Consider the following 15,365-nt stretch of genomic DNA (forward strand, 5'->3'; position numbering starts at 1 on the left):
AGGTTATCTAGACCGGGTAGTGAAACCAAATAAAAAAAAAATTACAATCAGATATTCAGATCGAGAATTTTCTAAGTAATCAAACGAAACCAAAATTACAATCAGATGATTTAGATCAAGAATACAATCACATCGAGAATTTTCTAAGCAACCAAACAAAACCAAAAAAAAATAAAAAATACAGTCAGATCGATGGAGATTTAAAACGAAACAAAACATATCCTTTGGAACTATACATAGAAAAAACACACACACACACACACACACAAAAAAGATATGTTGTTTGCCTAAAGCCTCGTAGTGCGACGTGTGGTCCAGTATGGAAGAAGATGAAACAAGAGCAAGAAGAAACAAAGGAGATGAAACCAAGCATGAAATGTGTAATTGTGTGAGAGCAGATGAAACGACATGTGATAATTGAGAAAAGTTGAGTTATATCATAAAAGTTGCCTACAGTGATTGGGGGTAAAGGACTAAGGTGGCACATAGCTGACCGTGGGATGATTGAGAAAAAACTTGAGCCATGCGATTTAAACTTAGTCGATGACAGCTACACATGGTAGACTTTTTTTTTTTCCTCTTTTTTATACTATTTCTTATCCCGGTTTGGCGTTTGCACTTTGCTAGGGCGCCACGTGTGTTTCATGATGATTTTACAAGCTTCTTAGATTGCCGCTTCTCTTCATTTCTTTTTTGCTTTAGCTGGTCCAAACAACATGAAGAACAGAAAGAAAAAAGGAAATGCTAGTGAGGTACCCAAAGAAATTGACAAAAGTGAAAATGGGGCGTCGAAAGAAAATGAGGGAAGTAAAAAGTTAAAATCCAAGAAAAGAAGCAAAAGATTAGAATTTGACATGGTTGACGATGCACCATGATTCATAGTTTTCTCTCCGTCATTCTCTCTCTCTCTCTCTCTCTCTCTCTCTCTCTCTCTCTCTCTCTTCTTCTTAGTTTTCTCCTTCCTTCCTTCCCTTCTCTTCTTTTCTTCTCCCTTTCTTCATCTTCCCGGACCTTCCTTCCTCTCTTCTCTAAGACCCAAAACAAAGAGAGTGCGAGAACCTATGAGACCGATCTGGAGAGGGAGACCGAATGGTCATCGATCAGAAAGAGAACCGGAGATGTGGAGAGACCCAGAGGACCCGATCTTCCATCATCGCTGGTACCCGTGAACCCAAGATGACCCAATCGAACCGTCAAACGCTTGAGGAACCGAAGGAGATCCAATCCTTAGGTGGGTCGTCAGAGAGAACGATTCCTGGTGGATCAACGTCGGCGAAGCAGTAGGTTCAGTTTCCAACGGTTTAAAGGCCCATTTCCGATGGCATGTGTGCGATTTTCGGCGATTCCAAGTGAAATTTCATGTGGGTTCTTAAAAGCTTTAAACAAAAAATTTAAGGTAGTTCTTTATAATTTCTTGTGAATCTATTATTGTGGATTAATTTTGAGTGTGTTGGTTTGATGATTGTTCTTGATAGATTATGTGCGTGTGTTGTAGTCAACTCGACTACATGGATTTTAAGTTTATAAGTTTTACCACTCGCAATAATACGAATCAATTGTACTATAGTAAGCGTTATCGAACCACTAGAATTGGGGGGTTATTTTGCGTAACAGGATATTCAAAGGAACATATTTAACTTAACTTCAAAAAACAAAGTAAAGTTGTAGAATTGAAGCTACAACGAATCAAGTGATAAAATGAAAGCGGAAAATGAAACAAACTTAAAAGAAACTTAGGATAATGATCGCATCAAATCCTAAACCAATGAAATGCTTAAATTGTATATAAATCTTCCTAACATGGATGATATGAGAGCGTAATGGACGTCAACCATTACGACGACTTCAACATGAAAACACTTTCGTTAAGACGTAATGATAAAGCACCTGGTTTCACATTAAACAACTCCACGTAAATATTAATCTATAATTGAAAAACGTTTACACTACAAAATGTGTGGGGTGATTAATGCTCCCTAACTTACTACTCTATAAAACATCTTAATAAGCATACACAATACATGAAAACCCTAATTAGGCCACAATGATAAGGTATCAGTTTCACACTGATCTATTCCACATAAAAGTTACACTACAATTGAAAAATATTTTAGACTACCAAAGGTGTTAAACAACCGGTGTTCCCTAGCATACCCTATAAGGTAACTCTAATAAGTGAACATGCATCATGTCAAATATAACCATTGCACAAGACATCGTTCTCTTTCAAAAACGTTGATTTTATTCATGAATCTAAGAAAACAAATAGACAAGCATAACTCTTTTTCATGAATAAATGGATTGGAATATTGAAGACAAAACCTTTTAGCATTGGTTTTGCAATCCTCTAGTTTTACACAATCATCAAACATGTCAAGAAAATTTCAAGAACATCAAGAACACTTCATGGTTTTTGGAAAAGATTTTATCAAAACCCTAAGGAAGAGTTTAGCTAGACATGTTAAAATAAAATCTAAGCATTAATCTAATGAAAACAGTAAAGAACAAGCTAGGAAATTGAAGAACAAAAAAACTACATTAACTTAGAAAATTTGGATTACAAAGAACATGAAAACGAAATTTAAAACCTAAGCTAGAACTTAAAAATTAACAAAGGAAGTTGCTCTCTGGATTTTGGCTTAGAAAACATGCATCAAAGGAAACTAAAAACACAAGAAATTAAAGTGATACACCTGAAAAAATAAAAAAACCCCCAAAAAGTGCATAAACTAACTCTACAACCTAATCTCATATTTGTAGAGATTTAATTTATAAAGGGGACATCAAAGATCGATTTTTGGCCGCACAAGATAATGTCGACATCCTTTGTGAACCACTCAAATTAGATCAATTTCATCCGCACAAAACATGTCGACATCCAAAGATTTTCTCAGAAAATATCCAGGACTTCATGGTTACATAAATAATCGATCGATCGATTCTCGATCGAATTTCTTCGACTGATAATGCGATCGATCGATTTCTTTATTGAAGAAATAATCAATCGATCATTTGCCTTAGCCAATTTTTCATCTTTTCAGGATCAACTTTGAACTCTGTAAATGACTAAATTGCCCTTGATGTATTTTCAGGTCTAATTCAAGTGTTTTGAATTAGATTTTAACTAAGACCTGAAAATAAGACATAACACAAAACTACAACAAAACGTTATATATACAACATAAACTAGGTATAACAAATTCAAATTAAGGGGTCTTGAATCGAATAATTCAAGACTTATTAGTGTGTGTGTGTGTGTGTGTGTGTGTGTGTGTGTGTGTGTGTATGTGTTTGATGCTGGCCATGTGACCCTCTACACCCATGATTGGGGTTGGCCGAATGGTCTTTGGATGGGTTTTGTAGTTAGGCCAATTGATGGTTACAGGTGTTACTAGCTGTGTAACCCTTGTTTGCCGTGTCTCCTGATTTTGGGTTGAGTTGATAATTTTGGTATTTGGTGTTCTACTGATGGACCGAATTTGTGTAGTTTTAAGATGTTTTGGGTTGTGTGTTGATCTTGGCCAGTTGTGGTGTTGCCCTGTTTTGTTGGTCTTGGCAATGGGTGTTTTGTGATACAGTTGAGTATACTAATTTGGGGATTATTGTAGTTTTGGATTGTTGTTGACCAAGTGGGTATGTGAAGGTATTCCAGACCCGGTAGAGTGGTGCTAAAGCTTGTGATGTTTTCTTGTTCAACCGGATGTGTTTTCAGTTATGGGTATTTTTCTGTATATGGCCCATATGGGTTCTTGTGTTCTTCGTTCCTTGGTTGTGGATGTGTTGGCAGTAGGTGGTTTCAGTTGCTGTGTAGTGTTAATCTGATTGTGGGGAGATTTTGGGGTTGTAATGTATTATATGTTAAACTTGATGGTGTACCCGATTGTGTGTATGTGTCATAGATGATGTTGGTTTGCTGATTAGTCTTGAGGCCGTGTACCCCTGTTTTTGTAGTATTCTCTATTCTTTTGAGGATTTAGATGATTATGTCTATATGAATATTAACTGATTTGTGATGATTTAGCCATATGTTGTTTTGGCCATGTACTGGTGAGTTTGTGATGATTCTTGGCCATTTAGTGTCTGGTCGTGCATTGATTGTAGGTTTAATGATGACTCTTTGTCATTATGTGATTGGTACTATTTGCCAACCCAAACTATTACCTGGTTTAGGAAATCCATTCATGTGATTGGTACTATTTGAACTTTTATAGTATGAGACTAATGTTCTGTATGTCTTGATTGGACTATCTTCTACAGGTTACTGGTATTATCTTTTTTGCCTTTGGAACCTCGGGAATAGATGCAAGACAATAAGGCACATTAAGCAGTTATGGCAACAAGTTTTCAGTTGATAGAATGCATGCCCATGCCTTGCAGTTTTCTTTGAAATGCTATATTAATTCATTTGTTAATTTCAATTTGTATATGCAATTTTATTGTTGAAAATAATATGGAATTTGTGTAAATGTAGCTGAATAAGGTTATTTGTATATATAATTTTCTTGGTATATATTACCAACACGGCAATCACCAACAACAATTCTAGTAAAATATGAAGTCAAAGATGTTATCATAAATCATGTCCTTCCTCTAGCAAACCTTTTCATCCTTTGAGAATTGTCACTTGGAAAACCGCATACAAAAAGCTGAGAGAAAAAAACCAACGTCTTAAACAGGAGAGGATATATAAATAGACCAATTTAAAAAGAACAATTTAAATATAAAAGTTTAATTACGTAAACTTAAACCTTTTTAGATAAAAATATGAAGAAATTGATTTGAATTGTAAAAAAGAATTGTTGGCTTTTACAACAAAAAAAAAAAAAAAAAAAAAAAAAATGTAACTTTGGTACATGGGGGTAATTACCTTTTTTCTCCCATGAACTACCATCCTCTTCCAACATGCCCCATGAACTGACAATGAAGACGAGGGTAAAATAGGAAGAGAAATTTTTAGATGGCACATGACCCGTTAACCGTCTATTTTAACCACTCTGACTGACAGAATGGGCAAAGTATGTAACTGTGGTAGTTGAATACTCTATTTTGGTCAAGTTAGTAGTTCATGAGGGATTTCTGTAAAACTTAGTAGTTCATGGGGGGAAAAGGTAATTACCCCTAAAACAAAATGAATTAACTACTCTACTTCCTCTTTCGTGGGAAACAAGATTGCATTTAGCGTATGCTACAAGCCTTTTAAACCCCTAGGACTTCCTAGTGGACGAGTGAAGTGTCGTGAGGGTTTACCAAAAGTGCTACGTACCCACAAAAACAATGATTCTCATTCATTAGCAAACTTAACAAAATAAACACCATTTACAAAACTTTTAAGAATTCCAAAGTGTCAACATTTACCAATGGCTGATTGAAGTATCACAAGTCCAAATTGGTGTAAAGTCAATTAACACACAATTTATGAGACTTTAAATTAATTTCAATGTGCATGATTTAATACCTCAAAATTCACTCGGATCCCCATTAGATGAAACAACCAAGGTATGATGATATTATTTTCTTTTTTCTTTCTTTTTCTCATGCTGCACAAATGCTTAGCTCCTTCAAGCTTTCTAATTGACCCATGTATCGAGTGTTAGGTCAATGACTCCCAAAACAGATGGTTTTAGGGCACTAAGTGTAAAACACCCCAAACACTTACTAACTCGAGCCAAAAAAGCTACGAAGCTAAACTTAGCCATTTTATCAAGCAATCCAAATTCCACACATTTTGACTTGAATACTCAATGCTTAATGAGGCAAGATGTCCAGTTACTCAGTCAAAAATTCAATTATTTTCTCTGTTTTTTTTTTTTTTTTTTTTTACTATTCTCATGCCAAGGTTATTTATCTAATAAGTCACCCACTTTATTTCAAGATATTTAAAACAGACACTATTGATTTCTCATGTTATACCTCACAACCCATGTGCTAATGTGCTTGTGATAGATTCAAAGTGAAACATGTGAATTCTTATGTACCAAAGGTAAATGCCAAGATGTAGATTCCCTAATAAAATAATCATTTGTTCAAAATTTTAAGTTTGCCAACGAAGTACAAATCACAATTAAAGTTTAACCAAATTCTTAGAAATGACATGATCAGGCATTTACAATATGTAGAACATGATAGCAAATATTTTTCCATACCCCCAAACTTAAACGATACATTGTCCCCAATGTATAGTTAGAGATACAATACCGGGTAGAAAGGAAAAGGTGGGATGAAAGTACTCCCCCAAACCTCGATGCAATAACGTCATTCCTGAAAAACAAAGTACAACACCAGTCATGTAATAAAAATAGGCATCATAAAAAATAACAGTTAAAGTGTCAGAAAGAGAAAAAAAAAAAAAAAAAAAAAAACAACGAACAAAGATAAACAAAAAGAAGAATACATGAAAAGAGTGGGTTGCCTCCCATAAGCGCTAAGTTTAATGTCTTCAGCCAAACCCTTTAAAATTTACACCCTATAGGTTGATCAATGAATGGGAGTGCAAAATATTCCTTAGTCAAAATGCCAAAAAGTGAGTCTTCAACAAATTTTTTCAGTAAGTCTAGGAAGAAACATTCCTTCTCAGACAGTGGTGGCTCGGTGGCATGGAAGATGTTAAGCTTTAAGCCCACTATTTCAATAGGCTCTTCAAGATCTTGAAGAAATGAATCTTTGGGCTCATATTCCATCTCAAAAGGAGCTGAGTATGGAATTGGATCTTCTAGGGTTTCAAAAGTCAGAACCAACTTATTCTTTCTTTCCCCATCTTGTTTTCAAGTATCCTTTCTCTCCTCAGTGGGATGTTGGCCTGGATCAGTTCATCATGAAAACTATTTGAAGCAGTTTCATTAATCATGTAATATGGAGAATTGTCTTCAAATAGATTGCAAAGCTCCTCCCTCTATCTGATTGAGTGCATGAACTAGCTGCTCCGTTTGGAATTCGAGCTTGGCTATATATTGAAAGTGAGGTCTCATTTGAGCCTTTAACTTGGCAATGGTTTGAGAGTGAGAGTTCATTGTCTGATTCATCTCACTCACAAGTTTCAACATTTGATCTTGAAAGTCAGAATCCGACCGAGGAGATGGTGCGGCCTAAGACTGCTATTGTGGAGGCTGTTATGTGGAAGAAGGTTGGTAGTCTGCCAATTATCCTCTAAGTCAGCACAATATGGAGCTGATTGCCATTGTTGGTAGGGAGGAAGGAAGTTAGATGGTGGATAGAACGCTTGATTGTTGAACTGCGGATATGCTTGATTGTGCATTTCATGACACTCTAGGGCTGAATTTCTTGTGGTTTGATCTTGCCAAGAGAAATTATGATGGTTTCTCCATCCCAGGTCATAATAATTCAAGTAAGGATTATTCACCAGTCTAGAGAAAGCCATTGGCTCTAATTCAAAGTGATCAAACCCAAAGTGAGTTTGATAACCTTCATATGAGTCCATAGCCATGCTTCATGGTCAAGGTCTCAAAGATAGAAGTGACAAAGAACAGCGACCAATCATAACTAAGTAAAACAAACAAATATATACAGGAAAAAAAATCACAAAAAGTTCAGGTGTACCGCTCTTTTCAGTGAAGTAGCTTCAGTACTACTGATCTGGGAAGGTGTGATGGAGCCCAATTAATTGCGCTCAAGCCCTTCTGTACAGCAGTGTTGCGCTCGAGCGTTGAACCTGAAACAGAAAAAACTAGAATAGTAAAAATCAAATATATACAATTTCCTAAAATACGAATCAAATTAGATTTAATCCAAAAAACTTAACAATGTATCCGTAACAGTCCTCGGCAACGGGGCCAAAAATTGATGTGGTCTTTATAAAGCAAAAGTATATCAATAATAAACTATCACTTGCAATATAACGAATCTTTGTAGGATAAGGTCTATGTGAGGGTGTCGAACCTCAATGACTATTTGGTCGTTGTTAATTTATTGAAATTAACTATAATCTAATACAGAAAAGATATTTGGTTTTTGGTTTTAATTGAAACTAAATAAAAACATAAAAGTAAAGATAAGATAGTATGGAAAAGATATAGGGGATTGATTTCACCACTAACCTCATAATAATGGTTAATTGCATTTAACATGAGAATTTCATTTACAAGAATAATATGACTCGTGTATGTTTGTCAATCACCGAACGACGTCGTTAAGAAATTTCTTTTATTAAGAAATAAAAATAGCCCATCTTCGGTTGGCACGGATCATCCACCTAATCACTAAGATGCAGTACGATCCATCTTCCCTAGGTATGAACTATCAAATCTCTTAATTACCATACACGTAATCAAGGGATAAGCATAATTCATCTTTCGGCAAGGCATGAACTGTTCTACATAAATTAAACTAAATAAGGTGTAAAGTAACTCATCATTCCTAGGCATGACCTATCAAACCTTCTTGATTTTGTGTCCATTAAAACAGTTGTAAAACCATCCTTCATACAATTACAGAAAATATGAAGGTTGTGTTCAATAGAAATAAACAACTTTCTAAGACAAGATAAAAGATTTATTAAAATTGAATATAAACATTAAAGCATAATCTCAAGATTAAACAACCATTATTCTTCTTTATAGAATTATCAAAGAAAAACACAATTACACCATAATTACTTAGAAAAGGGCTATATCAAAGAATTATTAAAAATATTAAAAAAAAAAAAAATGGGGGTGGCTAGCCACCCTCATCTCCCTTGGGGGTGGTTCGGCCACCCCCATATATATATATATAGTTTTTTTCCTTTGATTTTTAAATTTAATGTTTAAATTTTTTAATTTTTTTTTAATTTTTTAATTAAAAATATGGCATGTGGCAAGGGTATTATAGGAATCTTTCGACAAATTAGGTCTTTTTGGTAGTTTGTGGGGCCAGAGTGCGAATGTTGGTAGTTTAGGAGGCTACTTCAAAAACAGCTGGTAGTTTGAAGGGTTTAAATGTAGTTTTCCCCCATAATATATTTTTCATATATTCCATATTAGGTCCATATCAAAATATTCTCTATTTAAGGGTTAATTGTAATCAAATCCATTACAATCCTCATGGGCATTTGATTAACATGCTTGTACTTACTCACTACCCTATAAATAAGGACCTTTGTATTATAAACAATAAAAATCAATAAGACACAATGGTCAATGTAGCTCTAGGAGTCATTCAGCTCTAGGAGTCATTCAGAGTGGTGGATGTAGGTGTCTAAGATCGAACCATCCATAATTTTTTTTTTTTTTTTGTATCTTCTCTCACTTGCTTTTTCTTTTATTCTTGTATTTTAAATTTCTACACAAGATGCTGGTTTTAAGTATATTTCAGAAATAGTTACATGATTTGGATGCAACGCTTTATAGCAAGGTAAGCAACCTAAAGCAATTGATTCTGGATATTTTGTTCAATTGAAAGTTAACAAGAAATTTTGAAGAGTGATAGAGTACGAAGGGCCAGGAAACCCAATCCGAAATACTTGAAACAATTAATAAAAGTGGTGGATGATACAACTATAGCCACATAACACGGAGGAAGCGTGAATCGGGAAGTTACTGGGTCATGCATGGCCTCTGGTTCGATTCGGTAAAACAAAGGTGAATAGAAAATTTTCGGTAATGGAACAAGGTAACATGGAGCAAAAGACATGTTTGTGGATAGAATTATGTGTTAAAACCAAAAGTTAAGTAGGAAAAAAAAAAAGAAAAAAAAACTGTTGTTAATCACAAGTTGGAGTGCAAGAGCCTTACAATTTTAATCGTAGCCTTACTATAACCATTTGGTTGGAAATCGTAGGGTAGTTGCCTGAAAAAGGAATACGTAACCCACAATTAAATCGACATTTCAAACATTCACAGATTTTTTAAAAGGGGGAATCAAATTTCACGTGCTTTTCATCAAGCATTTTCTTTTCTCATTACATAATAACAAGATTGTAAGTCCTCACTACATAAGCTTCTAGAAAGTTCGTCTTGGAATTTCTACAAAACAATAGAGCTTGGTAAGGATGGTTGCTGGGGGTGCCAGCTGGTCCCACTCCAATGCTTAAGTAAGTTTTCAACAAAATATGAGAGAATGTATAAATATCTTAATCACAATAATTTCAGCTAGAGTATACCTGGATGTCTGTGGGTATTTAAAGTGAGGGTGATAATCGCTTCTCCTAGAAACGGGGGGAGTTGATCCTCTGATCGTGGATTTCCCAATGTCCAGAACTTGGGGTCTCCACACGTCCGACTAGTGGGTCTTCCAATATCCAAACGTGGGGTCTCCACACATTTGGATTGTACTCCTTCACGCGTTAAGGATGTGCACCTCCTTATTTCGGATCATGGGGCGCCTACATATCCAGAACATAGGCCTCAACGTCCCGGGACACCTCTCAGTATCTCGGGGGCTTAATCTCTCTATGGGCTTCTTGCAGATTGTTTCCGGGTGGGCTTAGATCTGTCACAAGGTTGATCATGTGGCCTGACCTTCTTGGTGAATTGATGGGCTCGGTTAAGAGGCCCTAAGGCTGGCTTTTCCATGGGACCGTGAATAGTGAATGGGCCGACTTGAACAGTCGGGCCCATTTACTAACTATTGAGAATATTTCCCAACAATTAACCCCTAATTTCTCTTATCCGAGATGATCTTCGGTTAAGGGAATTATATATTATAAAAGTTGAGCTTCCCGGGCCTTACCATTTAATTGGCTTGAGTCTCAGGTACATTTCATTCGATTGTCTAGTACACAGCTGTCAATTAATCAGCCGAATTGTCAATTGCCTCGAGCTCCGTACTCAGACCTGTCAATCAATCGATCAATCTGTTAGAAACCTCGATTCTTGGTTTCTGTGGGATTTCCGCATGCCCACGCGTCTTCTAGGTACGACACTTCGATTCCCGGTTTCCGCGTGGTTTCCTCGTGCCTAGGTGTCTTCTCGGTGTGAAGCTTCGATTCCGGGGCCTTCGTACGCGCTTTTCCTTAAAAGCACGACTTTTAGGTTTCCGAGGGAAGCTCTATCTAAACCTTCCTTCCTCTCTTTTTTCATTTCATCTTTCACTTTGCATTCCTCTTTCTCTCCAGTTCTCTCAAGCTCCCGGTGTTCCTTATCTCCGACGACTTCTCTTTTTCCAATTCTCTTCTTTTCTCCAACTCCAACAACGTAATGGCTTCGGGTTCTGAATCTGATCACGATGATGCTCAGGTCGGGGGGGTTCTCCTAGTCCTATTACCACATGAGGCTCAGTTTGCAACCAAGGTGACAGTGGCGAACGAACATCACCTCCGCCATAACTATGATATATGTTCTTCCGTCCATCTTCACTTCCAAGATTCGGCCACTTGAACCATCAACGACGATGAAGTTGCAATCTTTGAAAGGATGCTAATGGTCGGGCTCCGGGTCCCATTTCCGACAATCGCTCGGGAGCTCGTGACCTTCTTGGGTGTAACTCCAATGCAAATCATGTCAAACGCGTGGAGATACCTCTTTGCCTTTTTTATCCTCTAGCAGACGGTGCTTGGGGCCCGGATGACCATTTCGAAATTTTTCAACATCTACTCGCCGGCTGGCAAGCGCAACGGGATGGTAGAATTCTCAGTTCGTGTGAAGTCGATTTTCATCTACCTCTGCCAGAACTACTCCAACAACAAAGACTGGAGGCGTCAACTTTCTTGAGTCTCAGGTCAATGGGAGTCCGTTAACACCGAAGTGTTTTCTGAGGATCAGAGGGTGCCCTGGGAATGGGCACCTTTGGTCAATGATTTGAGGGAGCCTCCCGAGTTGAATATAACCGAGAGACGAAGGGTGGACACAATGCTCATCCTCTCCTGGATGGGATTGAACTTTGATTCAATAAAATTTGATCATATCGTCACAGATACCAACATGAGGGAGATTCTCGAGTATTGGATACCTGGGAATAAAGTCCCCTTTGATAAAAAGGGCAAGTCCAAGATAGCAAAGAAGGGTCAATCTGAGACCGATGCACTGAAGCGAGATGCCCCGAAGAAGGGGAAGGGGAAGAAATCAAACGCCTCGGATAAGGGGAAGAAGAAAGTTCAAGACCTTGCAGACAAGGGAAAAGGGAAGATGTCCAAGGCTTCTGTACGGGTTCCGGCTAAGGATCAAGAGAAGACGCTGCAACCGAACAGCAAGTTGATGGGCGTTGCTATCAAGATCAAGGGTGGCGACTCCTGAGGCAACGGTCAGAGGGTTAAGATGATGGCTAAGAAGAGGCCCCGTACACCTGAGGCGGGAGGAGGTGATGAGGTTGCAAAAAGGCCCAAGCATGCTGACATCAATCAACATTTACGGGGTCTCGTGGCCGAATCAAAGGCCTATTATGTCCACCCGAGGATTCACATTCCAACTCCTCTTGTGTCATTTGAAGAAGAGTTGTCGAACCAGGAAGAAGCTATCCCTGTGGACTTCAATTTTGTGCGTATCTCGGATGGCTTCAAGTTTGAAGATTTAGAGGCTGACGTTTTAATCAGAAAGGTGACGGTAAGTCTTTCTCCTTCTCCCTTGATTTCAAACAACTTTTTCCTTACTTCGCCGCCTTTGGGAGTGGAGATTTTTGCCGCCCCCTTAGCTCCAGGGGTGGTTCTTACCGAGGACACTCTCGAAACTTCTGAGGCTTCGACCAGGACCTTGGAGAGATTACAAACCCTGGCTACGGGGGAGCTCTAGAAGTGGAAGAAGCGAGGGCTCCTGCACCGAACTTGGAGGCAAAGGAAGCGAGGGCCCCTGTACCAAACCCAAAAATGGAAGAACCAAGGGTTCCCCTATCGAACTTGGATGTGGAGGGACCGAGAGCATCGACTCCAGAGATAAGGGGAGAAACTCTACCTACAGGGTCCCACCCTTTTTCCCCTTCTGAAGTTGGGCTCTCGGGTTTCGCGAGCTCTTCCGGGACAAGTAACTCTAGGAGGAGGTTGCTGTTTCGGTCCTTGGCTAATGGCATGCAGGGAGACCTAATGGAGGCTATTAGGGCTGTAATACTAGAGAATTTTCTTCAAGGAAATGTATCCGGTCGGGTTCCTCCTGAGAGGTTCAATGACGTCCTTGTTCATCAACAAATTGCGATATGAATGTTTATTATTTCTGTCATTCTTTCCTTTATCACTTGGATTATGTTGATCTCTTCTTTCCTTTTTGCAGCAAGCTGTCAAGTTGGTGGCTCTTTATGATCAGCATACCGAATACCTCCGCAGTTACCCTCAAGAGGTGATCGAGCTGAGGACTTGGGTGAGGAGCTTGGAGTATGAGGTTACGTGGCTAAGGAACTTGGAACCCGAGGTGGAGAATCTCAAGAAACTCTTAGCTGAGCGGGACCAGAAACTTGCGGAGAGTCAACTAAAAGAGACTTTGGCTGATGAGAAGTCTCAGGAGCTTACTACCCAATTGGGAGAGCAGTCTCGATAGTCTACCGAGTTGCAGGCTCTGCTGAATGATGTCGAGGCAAGGTGTGGGGCCCTCTCGGCTAGTAACTCTCTCGTGCAGTCTGACTTGCGCACTGCTAAAGATAAGCAGAAGGCCGCCAAGGAAAGTCAGAGGGTTCTAACAAAGAAACTAAAGAAGGCCGAGAGTCGTGGGAGGAGACTCAAGAAAAAGTATAAGCATTATAAGTCGAAGGCCGCTCAATTCTTCAAGCAGCTTTCTTTCTTCCTGTGGCTTCAAGACCAAACTTGGGCTTGAGGCTTTCACTAGGGATTCGAAACTTTCCAGGCGATTGTTCTTTGATAAGCGTTGAATGTTGCACATTCAAGCCCTTTAACTCGCATATGTTAAATCATTAACATTGTTATTTGTTTAAATTTGTTTTGTTTTCATGTTTCAGGACTTCATATGATAGATGCAATAATTACATGGAAATTGAGCTTAAAATGAACTTTGAAAAGCATGCTGAAACCCTATGATCGAGCGTCCCACCAGCACGGCTCTAGCGCAATGACGCTCATGCACATCACTCCTAGGCTCAAGCGCACATCCCTTGGGCTCGAGCACACACTGTCTGACAGATGCGGCAGCAGTCTTTTTTTTTTTTTCCACTTTGGATTGGGAATTTAGAAAAGAAAAAAGGTTGTCCTTCTCATACTCGAACTATGAGACTAAAATACGAATTTTCTAGGATTCCTAGGGCTTTTAAGCCTCTCCTAATCTCTATAAATAGGCTTCTAAACATTGAAGAAAGATACACTGCCACCTAAAGCAAATTCAGTAAAATACTTCTTGAAGGCTTGAAGAGTGGAGATAAGTAACCATGGCAGGAGGCCATAGTAGCAGCATCATGAGCGGATAAAATCATTTGTAGGGTATTGATGTAGCTCTATCGAATCACAATGGTTTGATTGTATCTTAATTTAGAGAATTTTAATTTATGCATGCTAGTTGTATAATTATGAGAATTGCTACGATTTGATATTACTCTTAATCTTTTAATGCTATTGTTCTTCAATTCATAATCAATATTGGTAGAATTTTTTTCTTGTCTTAGAAAGCTTTTTACTTTGATTGAACTCAAATCATTCTTATTTTCTGTGATTATGAGAATAATGATTATACAACGGGTTTAATTGACATATGATCAAGAGGATTAAACAGGTCATGCCTAAGAAAGATGAATTGTACTACACCCTAATTTAGTGTAATTTAGGTAGATGATCTATGCCAACCGAATACAGTTTATATTATTCTATTAATTGTATGTATCCTATTAAAGTCATAACTAATTCATACCTAGGGAAGACGGGTCGTACCACATCTTAATGGTTAGGTAGACGATCCGTACCAACCGAAGATGGATTATATTTATTCTTTAATAAGGTAATTTCTTGTTTATTTATAATATGCATATAATGAATTTCTCTAATTAAATATGATTAACCATTGATGTGCGGAGGTGAAGTCAATACTCTACTCTCTCTCTCTTTTTCTCACTTTTTTTCTTTTTGATTTAAGAAAACAATAAAAAATCACTCGAAAATAATATTTTAAAAAAAATGGAAAATGTGATAAAAAAAATATATATATATATTAGAGTATGTATTGAAAAATTAATAAATAAAGTATAAAAATTGTGTTTTTTTTTTATTAGCTAAAATGCTAAATATTAGTAGAAATTCTCATCACATAATAAGATTATTAAAAATATTAAAAAAGCATGTGATAAGCACATGATCACAATTTATTATATTGAGAAAGGAGGAGGTTTGTTTGGAAATTTTGTTGTAACTTTTTTTAAGTTCAAGGGACATTGCAATTGACCTTAAAGTTTTCACCGCCTCATTTGGTTCACGGAATAAGTCCTTGGAATGGAATGACTATTCCATTGGAATAGCTATTATTTTAGAGTAATGTTACATATCATCCTCTTGTCCTCCTTTTGCCCCCTCAAAA

This window comes from Alnus glutinosa, chromosome 3 (genome assembly GCF_958979055.1).
Source record: "Alnus glutinosa chromosome 3, dhAlnGlut1.1, whole genome shotgun sequence".
Taxonomy (NCBI): domain Eukaryota; kingdom Viridiplantae; phylum Streptophyta; class Magnoliopsida; order Fagales; family Betulaceae; genus Alnus; species Alnus glutinosa.